The sequence below is a fragment of the Tiliqua scincoides genome, chromosome 1 (assembly GCF_035046505.1).
Source record: "Tiliqua scincoides isolate rTilSci1 chromosome 1, rTilSci1.hap2, whole genome shotgun sequence".
NCBI classification, from domain to species: Eukaryota; Metazoa; Chordata; class Lepidosauria; order Squamata; family Scincidae; genus Tiliqua; species Tiliqua scincoides.
In genome coordinates this window covers 298,285,918-298,303,398 of record NC_089821.1, presented here as the reverse complement: position 1 = coordinate 298,303,398, position 17,481 = coordinate 298,285,918, and the positions used below count along the sequence as shown (strand labels likewise).

Genomic DNA, 17,481 nt, shown 5'->3' with positions numbered 1-17,481 from the left:
TAGATTCCATATGTGCAAGAAAGGGATTGTTGGCTCCATCTGGAAAACCAAATTAAAGAAAATCGTACTGGTGTAAAAAAAAAATGAATATATGCACATTATAAAATAATTTTTAAAAACCAGGAACACCTTCATGGGAGGGGGGGAAGGAGTAAACTCATAAAGCTGTGCCTGCCTGCTTGTTTTTAATGTATGAAAAAAGTCCTGCCTCTGTAGGTTTTATGTGATGTTTATGGTGAATATTTTTCTTTAACCTTTTGATCATGGCCGGTGCTTAGCCGTGCAAGCTCCCCCACCTTCTGCCTCATTAGGATCTTTCATCTGCATTTATGCTCGCAAAACTGTATGGAGCATCAGACCTGTTACTAGACAGTGTCTTAATCTAAGCCTTTAGAAATCTGCAAAGCAATTAAAATCATTCAGCATCTCCTTTCTGGTGTCCCACAAACCTGTGTCTCCTTGTCTGGGTTTACCAGTCCTGATCTTTGGAATTTCAGTGCCATGCATAATTTAAGCATAATTGCGCAGCTGCTACGAGGGGCCATGTCTCCCCAGCTGACCTTGGTCAGCGTGCCGGTCCTTGAATAGATGCTCTGCCTTCTTTCTTTCCACTTTGACAGCTCTCTCCCAGCTCCCCACCTACTCCACATGCTATTCTTCTAGCCTCACTTCTTTTCAATTCTACTAAAAAAATAAAAATAAAAATTCTGGGCTCGTTTGGGAAGGTATGATGGAGATTCGTACAGCACTCTGTGCACTGTAAAAGTGCAATGTAAACAAAGATGCTAATAATAGTGAACATTTATAATTGTATATCTTTTTTTTAATGTCTCATAGCACTAAGCCATCCTCACTACAGCACTGTACAGTATTTTAGGACCACTCTGCATTTTATGTAAGTTCTCCACTAGTGCAGAGAAGTAGCAGGGAGGCATGTCCAATTCAGCTCCCTGTTTGAGTGTCTCAGTATCAAATTAGATTGAATATGTGTGTTTGTGCCACGTTTTGGGATAAGCACGTAAAAGATTTAGGATTGGGTCTTCGTTGAGGCAGAGCCAGGCCTCTGTTGGCAGGTTTTGGGTGCCATAAAAAGGCAGATATTTGTCAGTAACAAAACATTGTCAATTTCACAGACAGAAGGATTGGGTGGGCACAGTTTTAATATTCCACCTTAGACCCACTCCAGTGTCTTGTTCAAGGCCTGACCATGTTTGGTGTGTACATATTAGAAATGTGATGTACAAGGCATGCTTTAGGTTTTCTGTTCAAAGTGTCTTTGCTTCCACACTGGTTTCCATTGTGGAGAGATCATTACCTGGTTAAGCTAGATATGGCTGCAGGGGTCAAGCTCTGAGTCAGTCAAGCACTGATCCAGGAGGCTGATGGATCCAGGGGTTTCTTGATACTTCTTGTGAGTTTTCCTATAGATATGGTCAGTGCTCCTTTTGGTACCCTAGTGGATATCTAGAATTTAGATATCCTTTATCCTTTTGGTACCCTAGTGGATATCACAGGACTTCTGTGACCTGGGCTATCAACATGATTTCTCTCACATACCTCTCATGTCATCTCCCTGGTATTTGGAGGACAATGAACCAAGCAGGATGATAAACTAGAACGGAATGGTAGAAGTCTTGGGACAAATCTGACTAACAACTGGCTATATCACAAGCTCATCTGATCTACTCCATCTTAAAGCCCAAACTATGGCAGTGATTATAGTGATTTTCCACCACCATTGCATCTTCTCAGTGTTCCCCATTGGAGCTGTTCTGAGTGGTAACAGGTTTGTTGCAGTCTCTTCAGTGGGATGATAGAGTGGGACACTGTGACATTTTGCATATATAATTGTACATCTACTTCGACACCATAATTGTTTCAGAACTGGTACCAGAGGTCATGAAGGCCCCATCTTTTGCAATGAGGGCCACTTTTCTTTGGATATCTTTTAGCTTGTACGACCTGAGGTTCTGGACCCGTTCCTTGGAGAGGAGAGCCTATCCTGTGCAGTCTGGTCTCTTGCCTATTCTGACTGTCAAAATCTGCCAGGCAGGGGCTAGACAGCTGGGTCATGGAAATAATAAACGCCTCATTGCAGGAGGGGAAGTTTAAATTGCCCTTAGGGGGACTGTGGCGAAACACCTCCTAAAAATCACTCAATCCTGCTGTCTCTCACAAAGTAACTTTGCATTCTTTGGGTAAAGCAGCAGAGTGTGTGGTGATGAAAGGGATCCAGGTTGTCTTGGATTGGGTTTTCTGGATCTTTCCAGTATAGTTTCCACACTGGTTTTGGAACTAAAGCCACCTTGGTCTCCCTGATGGATGACCTTTGCTGGAGAATAAGCAAGGGGAAAGCAAACTCTGATGTTTCTCCTGGACCTTCTGAAGGCCCAGAGCCTTCAGTATTATCTGCCATGCTATTCTTCTGATCATCTTTCTGGTAAGATACTGGAGAAGGTTCTAAAGCAACTCTGGTTCTACTTAGGGGTAAGGTTTCTGAAGGTGGTGCTGGGAGCCTGGAGTTCCACCATGTGGCCATTGGTACATTGGGTGCTGCAAGATTTCATCTTATCTCTTATGGTTTTTAACACTGACATGAAACTGCCCTACGGCCATGTCATGAATCTGAGGCTCTAACTGATGACGACCATAGTATGTTCTTAATTCGTACTGTGATGTTATTGTGCGATAACATTTTATTGGGTCTCTTTGTGGTGGAGGAGTTGCATCAGGCCATCTCTTTGATGCACCCACAGCACATTGTGTATCATGCGTGCTTTTCATATGCCACCTGATCACTTTCCACATGCCACCTAATTGTGTGGATCACAGGTCTTTGTGACATCCTGACTTTTTTGAGGCAGAAAGCTTTTGTGTATCAGGATGGGGCTCCCCATTGCATGCAGACTTGCTGAGAAATGAGCACTCAAACCATCCTACAGGTGGCTTTAGGGTATAAATATCGCTGTTTCGTTATGATCATATTTTTATTGCAGCAACTGTTACCCTGCACATGCCCAATCTCGTCTGATCTTGGAAGCTAAGCAGGGTCAGGCCTGGTTAGTACTTGGATGGGAGACCCCCTGAGAATACTGGGTGCTGTAGGCATATACCATAGTCTTTCGAGACAGAAGGTTGCCAACCATTTTCACTGTATTAATCATTTTCCCCATTACTTCTAAATAAAGCAATATCTCCTACAGACACAGGAGAAGGGATAGTTATATTTATCTGTTTTAAAAAACAGGCAAGAGAGAGATGGGAATGAAGACTGTCTACAAACTACTAAATAACTCTTCTGGGTTTGCTGCCATGTTTATTTCTTTTTCCAAGTGACTGTGTAAAAGAGTGACGGGGGGGAGCAAGCTGGGTTCGCTCTTGCCCTGTCCTGCTTTATAAAGACATTTATTTTTATTTTCAGTGTCATGCTGGAGCCTGATGCTGTAAACGTGTCTGCTTGAACTCTTGGCTGGAGGTGGGATCTGAAATCTTAGACGGGGAGAGCAGCGGCTGCTTATTCTATACAGACAAAGTCCAGGCCAGGGGATGTCGAGGGGAATGAAAACAGCTCTTGAATTGTTTCATTTTTATTCAAGCCGCTCTTGCTTTCGTCCCCCTCCCCCCAATTAATTTTCACCTGGCCTCTCAGGGTTGTTTTCTGGAGAGGCCTGTTATTAGCTCGTTAAAAACAAAACAGAGTCTTGAAATTGAAGGGAAGTTTCCTGAGCGGGAAGGTTTGCTTTCTCTCCCCCCCCCTTTTTCTTCTTCTTTCTTTCCAGTGGTGGTAGCTAGACTTGGCCTGGTGCCAAGCTGCCTTTCAACAAGAAGAGAGCCATTCCAAGTTGAAATTTATAGAGCAGAGTCCAGGTTCAAGGGCTGGAGCCCGCCAGCAGCCCCGGCCTCTTTGTTACTGATTAATGCTGCAAGCGGTTCAGCTGGTTTGCTCACCTCTGTCTCCTCTCCACAGCACTGCCTCCTTCTCTAATAAGCAAGAGCTTCAGACTGCTGCTGTCACCTCTGTTTCTTCCTCCCCACCTTGCAACCGTTTCTTCCCTTTCTTTCCATTTTCAGCCACTTGAGGGCTGAAGTCTTTCAGTAAATGCTCTGCTTAGCTCCCTGCTCTCCGCCACAGTGTTTGGGGTTTCCTGTATCACTTCAGCATCTCTACTGGCAAGGTTTGGTTCTGAGTTTACAAAGAGGCATTCGGTGGAACCGAATAGTGGCGTGACTTTTTTTCACTTGCACATTGCTCTTCCGCAGCAGAAGGTGGAGGAGGGCAGGGGGGAACAACAGCGCAGTCCCATAAATGTTTACTCAGAAAGTAAGTTCTGCTGTGTTCAATGGGGTTTACTCCCAGGTCAGTGTAATTTTCAACCTCTTTTGTCTCAGGGCACACTGACAAAGTACTAAAATTGTCAAGGCACACCATCGGTTTTTTGACAATTGACACAGCACACCATGCTGTTGGTAGGGGGCTCACACCCCCAGTGGTCCGACTAATAAATGACCCTCCCCAAACTCCTGAGGCACACCTGTGGACTATCCACGGCACACCAGTGTGCCACGTCACAGTGGTTGAAAATGGCTGGTTTATAGGATTACAGGCTACAGCACTGTTCCCCGAAATGCACCTCGAATGCATACAGCCAGATGTTTGCACATACCTAACATATGTTTATTAAGTCAAATTTGCCAAAATATTTAAATGAGTCTCATCCTTGACTATATGATAGAGTTAAGTAATCTAGAGTTAATTGCAAACTAATTTGCAAACCAAAGGCTTGTCCAAAGCCAAATAATTCCACCCCTCCTTGATTATGTTATTTAAATGGCAAGGCAAGATATGGTGATATAATGGTGAGATTGTATATCTGTATAATTTTTCTAAGTCACTATTAGTTGTGAAGGTGCATCTACATAATATGGACAAGTTTATGAAGGCGCATCTACATAATGGACAAGTAGCCTCTTTATAGATTTGTAACTCTCATCTGGTGTTGAAGGTGATGTCTCTAAGGCAAGGTCACAGTTCTGCTAGGTGTTTTCTCCAAATTGCATATAGAAACCAGGTGGGCAGGGATTAGATTTTGCCAAGGCAAAAGCTATCCATGTTTTCAATTGTTCTTATAGGCAGGGTGGTGCTTTCTAATTGGTTTGGGTCTGCAGAGAGTGAACTGGTCCTAACTTTGTGAGCCATGCACCCTAGAAGCATCTTGAAGAATGGCTCAGAAGTTTGAATGCATCTCCCTGCTCTAGATGTTTCTGTGTTGCACACTGGATTTTGGTAGTTAGAACCCCAGAAACCTTGATTTTGGTAAAAAACAAATAGGCAAGCAAGCAAATAAAAATATAAGTCCTGATAGTAATAGAGAGATGTTTGTAAATGTGATAACCAGAGGAGAAAAGGAAGTGTTAAGAAATCCAAATTCATTGTTGTTTTTCTTATGATTTCCGAACAGATCTTCAACAGCTGCTTTGCATTTTCATACGTGAAGAAGGCTTCCAAAATAACAAGAATGTACCTTCTTTCTCCCTTAGCAATGTCAACCCAAGTTTATTCTTTCAGTGAGCTGAATTCGGACATGGTGAGTTGTGATCTCTCTAGACCAGGGGTGCTCACACTTTTTTGGCTCGAGAGCTACTTTGAAGCAAGGCCCGGAGATCTACCGGGGGGAAGGAAGCGTCTGACAGACACCCCCTTTAATGTATGGAGCCCCTGCTGGAGTCTAGTCAGTTTCGTCAGTTTTGTTGCTGCATGCCTGAAGAGCAGCTAAAGTGTCAGTTTCAGTGTCAGTTTAGCTAAATATGTCAGTTTCCTCTAGTCACTAGACGAAACTGACATATTAACAGTTTGGAGAGACAGGGCTCCGCGATCTACTCATTTTGCCTCGCGATCTACCGGTAGATCACGATCCACCTATTGAGCACCCCTGCTCTAGACGGTTCAAGTATTTATCAGGAACCATGACTCATCCCAAATCTACTGAAAAATCAAGTAGGGTTGCCGGCAGCTTGAGTAAAAATGATAGTTCAGTTTTATTATCATGACGTTAGGCAGTCCCAAAATCCAAATATAAATGAAGAGTTAACATCAAAAAGAATTTGAAGTAGACCACCCAAATATGAGAAGCAATAGACACTCACATAAAACACTTGCCCGAGATCACAGCATCCTAAAAATGATATGGACATTTACTATTGTGGCCTGATGCTGTGGTCTGCTGTGCAAGGCAAAAAAGTGACTAGCGCTGGTGCAAAAAGCATGTCACCATTGCTGTTGTACCATGCACCAGAGTATCTCGGACACTGCATCAGTTCTGCAACTTGGAATGGTGCAATTGCACTTGTGAAATTGTGCAAAATGCAAGATATTATCAGGTTGCACCAGTGCAACACAGAAACCATATTCACCAAAAAATTACATTCTAAGATCTATAATCCAGACACCTCCCACAAAGGATGGGCTTATTTGATATCATTTATTTCACACAGGAAACTGATTACCTTGTGGTTATCTCACGATAATGTTGGCTCAGCAGAAGTCACCAATAGGATCAGGCTTCCCACAGGGCAACTCCTGTTATTGTTATCCATCTAAGTCCTGCCCTGTTTCAGAAGTTTTGCTGAAGAGGTAGTCCCTGATCAAAGTGAAAGGGCAGTGTTAGGAAAATACCAGTGTCAGACAGGTTTAGAAAAAAGACAGTATGTTGGATTGTCAAAGAAAGCACCTTGGTGAGAAATAATGAGCTGCTATTAAAAAATATCCCAGGATTTATAGAATGGTGATGAAATTGAGCCCTTCAAAGACTTTAATAATGATCCTCGGGAAAACAAATGATCAAGACAATTGGCTCGAAATTCAGAGCTGTTTTTCATTACCATATTTCTTTTATATTAACCAGAAATAAAAACGCATGTAAATACACACTTTGTTGTGGGTTGTTATTATCCTTTCCCTCTGTACCACAACTCCCCCAAACTTTTAAATAGTTATTTAAAGAACTCAAAGAGTACTTCAAGAGCCAGAAAAATAAAGAACAGTATATGCCCTTACCACAAAGCTCTTAAATTCTTGTTCAAACATTTCTCCAAAGCTGTTACTCCGGAAATAAAAAATGTGCACTGTTTGCCTATAGCAGATTCAGAGTTTACTTTTTAAAATGACACTCTCTCAAGTCTAGAGTCGGAAGCATGTTGATGTTTTGTGGTATGCAGGAACAGGTCTGGACCAGACGGAATATATTTTAAACTAAAAGGGAACAGGGAAGATTTTCTTTCTTTTTTCTGTAAAAAAAATAATTTGTGATCACAGGTCTTTTCTACATCTGCCGGTCTTGGAACTTTTTAATACTTATGAATAGCAAGCACAAATAGGCGTGCTTTAAATGTTTAAAAGGAAAAATGAAGTTGAAATAATTTGGCAACAGCAAACTGTTTGTTGTCCTGCGGTCACAACCCATTAGGGATACCAGCCACAGAAACCCCACATAACTGAATGGGGGATGCACAAGAATTAGTATCCAACTCTGGGAGGGTACTTTAGGAAATGCTTTTGGTGGATTGTGCCCAGTTCTGTTAACGATCTGGTAAAGGAATGTGATTTTTCCTTTTCTTTTTTTAATTATTATTTATAATTTTACACTGTAAATTCAAAATGTAACTAAAGCCTCAAACAGGCATCTCTGTAAAAAGCTTTCGCATCTGCTAAAGCCTGTGTGCGTTGAATCCCTGGGGTCCCATTTATAACAATCTAACAAGACAGAAGCTGCCTTTGAATGTCAGTAAATATGGCTGAAGATCACAAAACTGTACTCATAATTGTTGAAGTCTTAAAGGCAGAAAATAGTATTCATGTTTAGGACAATATATATATTTGAGAAGCGGGGAAGGAAAGGTGCAATTTCGAAGCAATCCAAACTATCACTCCAAATGCACACCAATCTATTTGTCATTTGGGAGATGTAGTTTTTGCTCCCCCTGCTCAAGTGCCTCAACAACATGACTAAAAGTTGTCCAGCCACTTTGGCTCATAGCAGGGGTTAAATTGTGTTCGTGGAACACAGTGAAGAAACAAGAACTGACATGTACTTTGCAGTTTTTCTTTTGTAGTCATTGGCCTTTATAGATCTCATCCTGACCTCTGTATTTCTCTAAGATTTTCGACGTAAAGAAAGAAAGAAAAATGCTAAGACGATCTTGAAATTTCACAGGCAGCTCAAGGACATTTTATCTGAGTTTGAGGAATGTGTCTCTGGGTGCTTATGCTAACAATCATTTATCACTTCATTAGATTATCAAGGTATTGTTCCCATTTTTTGGTTGGGAGAACTGAGGTTGATAAACTGATTTTCCCGAAGCTACCCAGATAAGTTATGAATGAACAGGCATGTGAAACCATCTGCCAGTTCTAAGGCTAGCAGTGTAAGTACTTAATCAACTGGACAGCATGGTGTCACTGTTTAGAGCAGTGGTGTTCAACCTTTTTCACCTTGGGACATACTGAGGAGGTACTAAAATTGTCAAGGCACGCCATACTGCAGTGAGAAGTTTGCACCCCCCCATGACCCTACTAATAAATGACCGTCTGCCACACTCCTGCGACCTGCCTGCAGTCCATCTGCGGCACACCAGTGTCCCATGGCAAACTGGTTCAACATAGCTGATTAACAGCCCAATCCTATCCAATTTTCCAATGCCTGTGCAACTGTTCCAATGGGGCTTGCACTGCATCTTGTGGTGGGGCAGCAGTCACAGAGGCCTCCTTAAGCTATAGGAACATTTGTTCCCTTGCCTTGTGGCTGCATTGCGGCTGCACCAGTGCTGGAAATTTGAATAGGATTGGGCCCTTAGAGAATGTAGTCTGAAATTGGAAGATCCAGGTGTGAATTCCTGGATGTACTGGGGACCCAGTGCTGACATCTCTTTCCCCCTCATAATGATAATTTGTTCTGGAGTGGGAAGGTATGAGTAAACTCTTTTTGTAGATCCCTGGATTAGAGTGGCTCTATACATATCTATCCACATATTTAAACTAGTGTGAAAACATGTTTAATTGTCATGGCTTCTCAAAAGAATTACAGTTGTGTGCAGGTCTGAACATTCTCTGCTGGAGATCCTTAACCCCCCTGCTAAACCATGATTACCTAAGTCCTTTACTTGGAAGCGGTGACTGTTAAACCGCTTTGGAAGTGACAAGTGTAGACACATTTGTTTTTTTCTTGCAGGTTTTTTAGGAATGCAAAAGATGCCTGTAAAGTGATTTTTACACTCACAAGTACCACGGTGGAAATTATCTGGTTTCTTCAGTTTTTGTAAAAAAAAAATTTTTCGTTGTAACGAGAGGACTGTTACTGGTAGCAGTTCATATGATTTCACATTTGGTTTTCCTTCCTTTTGATTACTGGTTTCTTTGTTGTTGTTACTGTCTTCATCATTAACATACCTTGAGCCATTTTTGGATCATCCATGGGGAATTGATTTCCAATGACTCCTTCATTGGTATGAAAGACTGTAGATCTTTGAGGGGAAAGAGGAGTGGGGATGAATACATGTACAGCCTTTGTGTGTGTGTGTTTGTGTGTGTGTGTGTGTGAGAGAGAGAGAGAGAGAGAGAGAGAGAGAGAGAGAGAGAGCAGGCAAGGTGACACCTTTTTTATTGGATTATGTTCTGTTGGTGAGTGTCCAAGATTTCGAGAGTCACAGATCCTGCTGAATAATTCAGTTTTAAATATGCCTTTTAAAATGCTACCTTTGATGCTGAAATAATAAATTACTACTAACAGTAAAATATGTAAATGGCAAAGAATCTTGTTTTTTCTTTCTTTCTTTTTTTTCCTAGTGGGAACATTACCCTCTGGGATGAAGAATCCCAGAAGGACATTCCGTTTTTGGGTGCTTCTCTAGGCCCTTTTGTTTTGACTTGATTAAGCTGGCCAAGAGTTTGCAATTGAGGAATATAGATCTAAAAAACGATAAGCAGTGTAGTAATCATGATAATGATGTTAGGAATAGGTTTGTGTAACATTATGACCAATTATCTGCTTATTCAACCCTGCAGTCGTTTGCCTAAGAAAACACAGGCTTTGGCCCCTGGCAGCAAAATGATTGTCTAGAGGAGTTGGGGTTGTCGAGCAAAACTAGAACCAGCCAGCAGAATAGAGAAACCGGCGCAGGAGGGCTATGGATGTTGGTAATGGCTGTGAGCTAGGAAGTCTTCAGTTCAAATCTTGCTTGAGTCAGAAACTCACTGTGTGGCTTTAGGTGAGCCACTGTTGATAAGTCCTAGCACCCCATGTGTGATGCGTGAGAATGCAGGGTGACCCCAAGACTGGGACAAAGGTAAGATGGTGTCCTGCAACTGGCAATAATGTCCTGTCCTTGTGGCACTGCCCCTTCATCCTCCTAGTACATCATTATTTAGTTGCCTCTTTCCTTCTTACTCAACTTTCTCCTTTTTAGTCTCCCCTTTAGCCTTTCACCCTCTAAACCAGGGGTGTCCAAACTTTTTGGCAGGAGGGCCACATAAGCTCTCTGACACTGTGTTGGGGGCCAGGAAAAAAAAAAGAGAGAATTAATTTGCATTTCAAATTTGAATAAATTTACATAAATAGATATATTAGAGATGGAACTTATATGAATGAAGGTTTTGCAATAGCTCAAGGCCTATAAAAGGCCTTACACAAAGCAAGGCTGGCCTTTCCTTCTCTGCCACTGCTGCATCACACATGTGACACAGCAAGCAGTGGAGGGAGCCCTCATCCCACAGCTCACACAAGAGGTTGAATAGTCACCCTCCTGCTGAGAGCAGTTGTATCGGGCCAGCATGGGCTCCAGCAAGTCTTTGGAGGGCCAGAGGCTCATTGGAGACTGAGGACTCCCCGTGGGCTGGATTGGGAGTCCCAGAGGGCTGCAAGTGGCCCCCAGGCCACGGTTTGGGCTCCCCTGTTCTAAACTGAATTAGCAGCCCAATCCTATCACCCCCCTCCCCATGCAGCTGCACCAGTGGAGTGCACATTGCATCTTATGGTGGTGGGGGAGGTGGTCACAGGATGCCACTCTGCTGAGTCATCTTGTCTTTCACTCTTTTCACTGAACTTCCACATCACAGGAATTTTGACCTGCTAGCTCACTCAGTCATTAACCCCTGCCCAGTCTTTGGCTCCCCCTTCCCAGGTGTGCTTGCGCTGCCATTGCATCTTGTTTGTTTGTTTTCTTTGGGTTCCAGGGAGAGCTCCATCAGTCCTTCCTTTCTTCCTGGAATCCCTTGTCAGCTGGGCCTCCCTAGTGAAGTGATGCCTCTGCAATGACAATAAAGTTCTGACCCACATTGCAGGAGTGACATAAGGTGGGAAGCTCTTTGGACACCGGAATCTTTACTATACAGGTGCTAGGTTTTGTGATGGTAATTATTAGTGAATGTGCTGTTAGGTGATGAGGCCTGCAGGATGTTCCAATTAGATGTTGATGCTGGAGTTGTGCATTCAAATTCCTGTTCAGATGCAAAACTCAGGTTTGCTTCACATATTAAAAGAATTCCTGTGCAGAAAGGAATTCCATGAATGAATTGGCACATTACTTTCATATAGATCAGGGGTGCCCAAACCCCAGCCCTGGGGCCACTTGCAGCCCTCGAGGCCTCTCAATGCGGCCCTCAGAGAGCCCCCAGTCTCCAATGAGCCTCTGGCCCTCCGGAGATTTGTTGGAGCCCACACTGGCCATACACAACTGATCTCAGTGTGAGGGCGACTGTTTGATCTCTTGTGTGAGCTGTGGGATGACGGCTCCCTCCACTGCTTGCTGTTTCACATCTGTGATGCAGCAGCGGCAGCAAAGGAAAGGCCAACCTTGCTTTGTACAAGGCCCTTTATAGGCCTTGAGCTATTACAAGACCTTCATTCATTCATATAAGTACATCTATAATATATTCATTTATGTAAACTTATGTAAATTTATTCAAATTTTACATGTAAATTAATTCTTCCCCCCCTCCCCCCCGGCCCCTGACACAGTGTCAAAGAGCTGATGTGGCCCTCCTGCCAAAAACTTTGGACACCCCTGATATAGATGGTTGCAGGTGATGATTATACATGTGAGTTTCTCATGCATGTGCTTGTGCTGGTGTAGATGTGGCTTAGTAGCATACTTACACACCACTACCACCTCCACCACCACAACAAAAATAATAGAAAGCCTTGAACTGTGCATCCAGCCTATGATTATTCACACAGGGGATGCACACACATGTGCCTGTTCGTTTAGGTATCTTCTGAGCAGGAATCATTTGCATGCAGCCTCTCAGGGCCTCTGAGAGGAATTTTATCAGGGGGTACAAAGTTTCTTTCGGGCCCCTTTGCATAGGGGGAGGAGCAGGGAGGGATGAAGCAGGGAAAGGGGAGGATAGAGACAGCTGGAAAAGTCTTTGGAGCCCAGGTCTACCCACCCATGTGGCAATAGTAGTGTCCCCAGCATCCCATATGGGCAACAAGTCTAAGTAGATAAGAAAATCAGATCCCAGGAAATTTCTGGGCCCCCTCCTTGGCTCCTGGGCCCCCCTTTTGACTCTGGGCCTGGGTATAAATTACCCCCTTTACCCCCCTTTCCTAGGCCCTGCAGCATATAATTAACAGTGTTGCTAGGATCAATGAGATAAAAATTGTATGGCAATCCATTGGCCATGAAAATGATGGACCAAACCTATGTTGTGTTGAAATAACTAGTGGACAAACACTAAAACAGGACAATATGTTGATCGCTTCTCTGCAGTCACTGCTGATTCTGTATTTTCTCTTTCTAACAGGAACTGCTTTATAGGTGAACAAAAACGTAAACTCTGTGTACTATGTGTGATGCAAACTCTGAAATGTTTCTGTTTGTTTAACTGAGCTTTGTAGTGTGTTCTGTGTAATTATGTAAGCCATTTAAAAATATACCTTTTGGATGTCTCAGCTTAGCAGTTTGATCTACACTGAGATGGGTTTCACACTGCTTTCCCATTGTCCTATCACTCAAGCAGCAGCTCTGCATGTCAGGGTTGGATTAACTGTCATGCTAAGTAAGGTATAGTTGTGGTCCCAGAGCTTAGTAAGGCTCTTGCTGTACTGCCTCTGGGTGGAAGGAATGCCATTTCTGCTCCGTTGATCATAATGTGGTAACCCTTCACATATCACACAACAGCTTAAAATCAAAGGTCCATTTCAGAGAATTTAAGGTTTTATGTTTTCACTGTAGATGTGGGAAAGGCATGACATTTTAATTTCATGAATAAAAATACTCCTGGCCACCTGACACATAGCACGGAACTTGCCGCTATGGAGACCTATGGAGGCCAACCAAGTTGTTACCATAACATGGTGCTTTGGCAATTAAGCTGCACGAGTGGATAATTTTTGTTTGTAACTCACATGAGTTGATGGCCCTTTCCATCTCTACCAGCACTTTGCCCAGAAGCACTCCTCTCATTCATGGGGGTATGCAAGAAAGAATTTGTTTTGCTTTCCTCATTTCCTAAGGAGGTACAAACATGTCAATGGCTTGTTTTTTTCAGTTTTGTGTGGCTTCTTTCAAGCTCAATGAAAGCTTGTGAGCTGCTAATTGATCATTTTGGGGGAAAAGCAGAAGACCCATGTTTTGGATCATAGAAAGGAGGCCAAGACAAAGTACAGGATTAGAACTCAGAACACCCTTGCATTCTAGTCTTTTTTTTTTTTAGCATACTTGGTCTTGTTAACATACCTGAAGCTGCCTTATACCAGTTCATTGGTCCATCTGATCCTCTATTGTCTGCATGACTGGGAGAGGCTTTTCAGAATATCATGGTGGGGTGTGGGGAGGTCTTTTCCAGTCCTAGATGCAGACGCCAGGGATTGAACATGGAATTAAGGCATGCTTAGCATGTACCGTATGACTGAGCGGTGTGGCACCATCCTCTACTGTGTTCCTTGTCCTGTATGATTCTACTGGAGCTCAATGAGGTAGCATTTTAGCTGCTCCATTAGTAAGGGCACCTTTGGCTCTGTGCAGATGTACATTTTTTGGGGATGTTGGTGCATTTTCCCCGTGCTAGTGTGATTCCAGCTTGCAGCCTATCCCTGTGCAACACACATGTTTGCTTCCTGTCCTGAAATCACATTCCATCAGTATTGTCCATCCATACCAGCTGGTCAGTGCTGAAGTAGCATGCATCTCTCACCCCACAGTAAATAAATAATGAATCCTTGAAAGTCCAAGAGGAGTGTCTTGGTGTTCTTGCCCCACCTCTCTTTCTTCAGGTGGGTGGTTCTTCTTTTTAAATTTTTGAGGGATGGGTATCTATTCTCATTTTTATTCAGAATTTTAATGCTTACCCATATATGTATATTCCTCCATTATTCTTTGTAGTTAGTAATGACACTGTAATTCAGGACTGTGAAAACAGAGACCATTCTACTCCTATTGTGATTCATGAGTCCATCCCCCAACATTGCTCATATAATGATGCATATTCATGGCTATCTCCTTTATAGCAGACATAGGAGAAGGATATACCTTTTCTTTTAGTGTCAGAAAGCAAATGACAATATGTTTCTGTAGAACTAAAGGCATTTGCTTGCTCAGAAATGTGACTGATTTTGCCATACCACTTTTCAGTAGCTGATAGAATCTGGTCCCTCTAGCTCTGTTTAACTGTACAGTTGTGCAACCAGAATAATTTGTAATGGCAACAGAGGCTGCCAAGCTCTGATAACATTTCTTAGAACATGAAAGTGGTGCCCTTAGCTAAAAGAGGTGAAATAATGGAGAATGAAACAGAGAGGAAGTGATGTAGTTAAGGAAGCACCTAGGAAATATTACCTGGATTTGTGGGGGGAGGGCAGGGGAGAAGAGAAGCTATGAAGAGGACTTTGGAGAATGGGCTGCAACTTGGAATTCTCCATTGATGGGTGATGGACATCCATAACTTGTTGGAACTGTAGTTAATTCACTTTCAGGTGAAATGGCTTTCTATGAAAAATGGGTTTCTATGGAAAGTTACAAAGCTTATCTGTATTGCAGAGATCTGTATGCAGCTTAAGGGAAATGTACAGTTAAGTTGAGCTGAATGGTAAAGTGGAGTACTGCTCCCATTAACTTATTCCATGGCAGCCATCCTAGGTTCACAACCACTTATTGTGGTTGGAGGTCTGGTCTAGAGGGTTGAGCCTCCATTTGCCTGAAGATAACATCTGAAGGTCGCCAGTTCGAGGCCACCGGCACCGTGTGACCTTGAAGCAGCTGACAAGCTGAGCTGAGCTATTCCATCTGCACCGTGGGAGGATGGAGGCCAGAATGTGTGACTAGATCAAGAAAGAAACATCTGAATGGTGTGGTTTCTTGAAAGATAGAAACCTTCTTTCAAGTTGTAAAAATCCCTACGGGATTTAAATTGCCTGCCTATGTAAACCGCCTTGAATAAAGTCTAAGGAGAAATCTGAGGACCAAGAAAGACGGTATAGAAATACCTGTATTATTATTATTGGTTGGTTGGCAACCTTCAGTCTCGAAAGACTATGGTATAAGCCTACAGCACCCGGTATTCCCAGGCGGTCTCCCATCCAAGTACTAACCAGGCCTGACCCTGCTTAGCTTCCAAGATCAGATGAGATTGGGCATGAGCAGGGTAACAGTTGCTGTTATTATAAGAAGCTGCTTAATACCAAAGCATCCGCTCTCCAGGCAGAGGGGGTCTTTCATAGACCCGCCCAACAATATTGGGGATTTAATATGGACCTTTCTGCATGCTCTGAGCTGTGGTTCTTATATCAAGAGAAGACATTTAAAACACAAACAGCAGTGAGCAATTGTCAGCTTCCCATATGGCCGGTTGCAGTATTTAGGGCTCCACCAGAACTGTGGGAGGCAGTTCAGATCAGGGGCAGCAGGTACAAAGTTGCATAGACTGTGCTCAAGGAAAGTGGGGCTATACATTGTTTGGGCTGTGTCACTAGGGAAGATCTTGCTCATCTTTATTGGGCACCCGGAAAAAAGCCTTTTTAGTGATCTAAAAGAAGAACCGGATACACATGGCAACTTGTCAAGCAGCATGTCCTCACCTCTGGCTTCAGCCTGCTGATTTTTGTATCGCAGTTTGAAAGGGAACACCCCCCCAAAGACTTTGTTCTGGGTTTAGTCTGTTATTTTGAGGAAAAAAGCAATTTGGAAGGGGCACTCTCACCCTGGAGTATGTGCCCCTCCCACAGTTGGAATCCTGCCGCTACTTGATTGGTTACATTTATATGGGGAGTGTGCCTGTTCAAGCGCCACACTATTGTTGCAGTCTTGGGCAGGCTGCCAAAAGATGGCTGTTGCCTTCCTAATTGAATAAAGATCTAAGTAAATTTCACTTATGATCATGTGACCAGACACTGAGCTTTGCTGTGGTCAAAGAAAAACTCGAATATTTTACGTTGCTTGTACATGATTTTTTTTTCTCCCTTTCCTATCTCACATAAGCTACTGCTTGGGGGCTGAAATTGCACTTTTTGGTGGTGGCACTGGTGGTCGTGGCTTCCCCATAATCCCCCACCCATGGTTTTTTTTTTTTTTTAAATGCTTCTGTGCAAGTTGAATTTTTTGTGTGTTCAGGAAAATACGTGTGTTTGTGCTTGCATGTCCTCCATGCACACGTGCACATCCCTAGGCTTGTGGGAAAGGGGAAAAAAATGAAAGATGTGGGGCACTCACCTGACACCATATCATTATTTTGGTATGAACCAGGTCCTTCATCTTTTCTTAGCAGGCAGCTTGTTAATGAACAGCAGATCATTGCCACTTCTCTTTTAACATACAAATATATTTTGGGGTTTGAAAACACTGGCAAGTAATAAACCTTTTTTTGACTGAACAATTCAGGAACATTATTAGTTGGAGCTCTGCAATGGATTCCCTGCCTTAAAAAAAAAAAATCAATTCTCTCTTCCAGTGTTTCCCTGTTGTTTTTTGCAAGCCGATTTCTGTAGTCGAGCACAGAAGAAGTGCATTAAGCACAGCTAAATAAATCATATTTACTCTTGGTGTTCTTCACAGTGAAAGAAAAAAATCTGTTGGCTGTTTTTAACTTCCTTATTTCTCAGTGTTTGCTTCCTACCTGTTTTTGAGCGTTTGCCCAGAAATAGTACTTTTGTCAAAGGAGTGGATTATGCCAACCAGCAGTTCTGTCTGCCAACTAAACTGCTGGATTGGAATACCCTGTGCCTTTTTTCTTAGTGACACCGAGATTCTGTCTCCCCCACCCCCTTAACAAAAGAAATGAGGATGTAGAACTGAAGGCATTAAAATCTGCAAAACGTAACAAGATCCTGGCAGTTGATCAGACCGGTTGAGGGAAATTAGAACATAGATTATGGCAGCCCCTTGCCCTCCTGTTTCATGACTGTGCTTGTGTCAGTTGTAGGACTTGATGGAGGCAGTAAGAACTGAATATATTTTTGCTTGCTTCCCCATCCCCTTTTTCCCCAAAGAACTGGT

General features: G+C 42.9%; 1 protein-coding gene and 2 pseudogenes across 4 annotated transcripts in view; 2 read left to right on the top strand and 1 right to left on the bottom strand.

Annotated features, from left to right (window-relative positions):
* Positions 1 to 17,481, top strand: part of BCL11B (BCL11 transcription factor B) — a 154,468-nt gene that overhangs the window by 38,207 nt on the left and 98,780 nt on the right. The window lies entirely within an intron of this gene.
* Positions 2,989 to 3,108, top strand: LOC136638445 (5S ribosomal RNA; annotated as a pseudogene).
* Positions 15,533 to 15,652, bottom strand: LOC136638003 (5S ribosomal RNA; annotated as a pseudogene).